Here is a 918-nt window from a genome sequence, read left to right as displayed (position 1 = left end):
TTCTTTTTTTTTTTAAAAAAAAGATATTTATTAAGATTTTCCACCATAGTACAATAAAAAAATCAAAAAAGAGAAAAAACAAAAAAAGTTTAAAGACACATAAAGTTCACAATCCTTATTTTCTATAACATATTTCCCTGACTTCCCCACACCTCTCCCTCTTGTATTCCAGTTCAGATTGTTGGTTCAACAAGTTCTTATCCCTATTTTTAAACCTTTTTATATTTAGTTCTTTTTTAAAAAAAACAATTTTGCCTTATAGACTTCATATTTATACATCATTGCTTATTCTTTAAACCTTTTTCTAAAATCGGCCTAAATTCCCTTCCACGATTTCCCCAATTTTCATACAAATATCTAAACAAAATAAAAACAGAACAGGTTAAATTATACACCCTTTGGATTCCCAAACTCCACCCCCCCCTTTCCCGGTTTCAATCCCCAACAAACGTCCATCAGTCCATCTACTATCAGCCTGGAGATCTCACGTCCGAGGCTCTTAATTCTCTCTCAGTTCCTCTCTGCCAGTTTTTTTTATAGTCCTTGATATTAAACACCAAATCTTGGAGAAGCTCTAGCCCAATAAGGTCCATGTTTCTTCCAGCCAGACCTCCATATTTAAAAGTGGAGCCTGAATCTTGTTTCTTAATCCTTTCAAGTCCAAATGTCCCCAAAGCTCCACCTTCCACCTTAATCAAATTTGTAATCCTTAGGTCTTCAGATCTCCACATAAGGAGATCCCTCCATTTTTCAGTTTCCGATTCAAACCAGATTTTCATCATCAAGTTCTTATTTTCCTTTGTAGCCATCATGTCAGGCCTCTGGCCTTCCTTTATCTTTGACAACATTGCAGCTCCTCCTTCCTTTTCCTCAGGAACAACATATACCTCTTTCCCCTCACTCTCAAATCTCTCAAGT

The sequence above is a fragment of the Podarcis raffonei genome, chromosome 5 (assembly GCF_027172205.1).
Source record: "Podarcis raffonei isolate rPodRaf1 chromosome 5, rPodRaf1.pri, whole genome shotgun sequence".
NCBI lineage: Eukaryota > Metazoa > Chordata > Lepidosauria > Squamata > Lacertidae > Podarcis > Podarcis raffonei.
The sequence above is the reverse complement of the archived record's forward strand: the minus strand, read 5'-3'. Positions refer to the sequence as shown.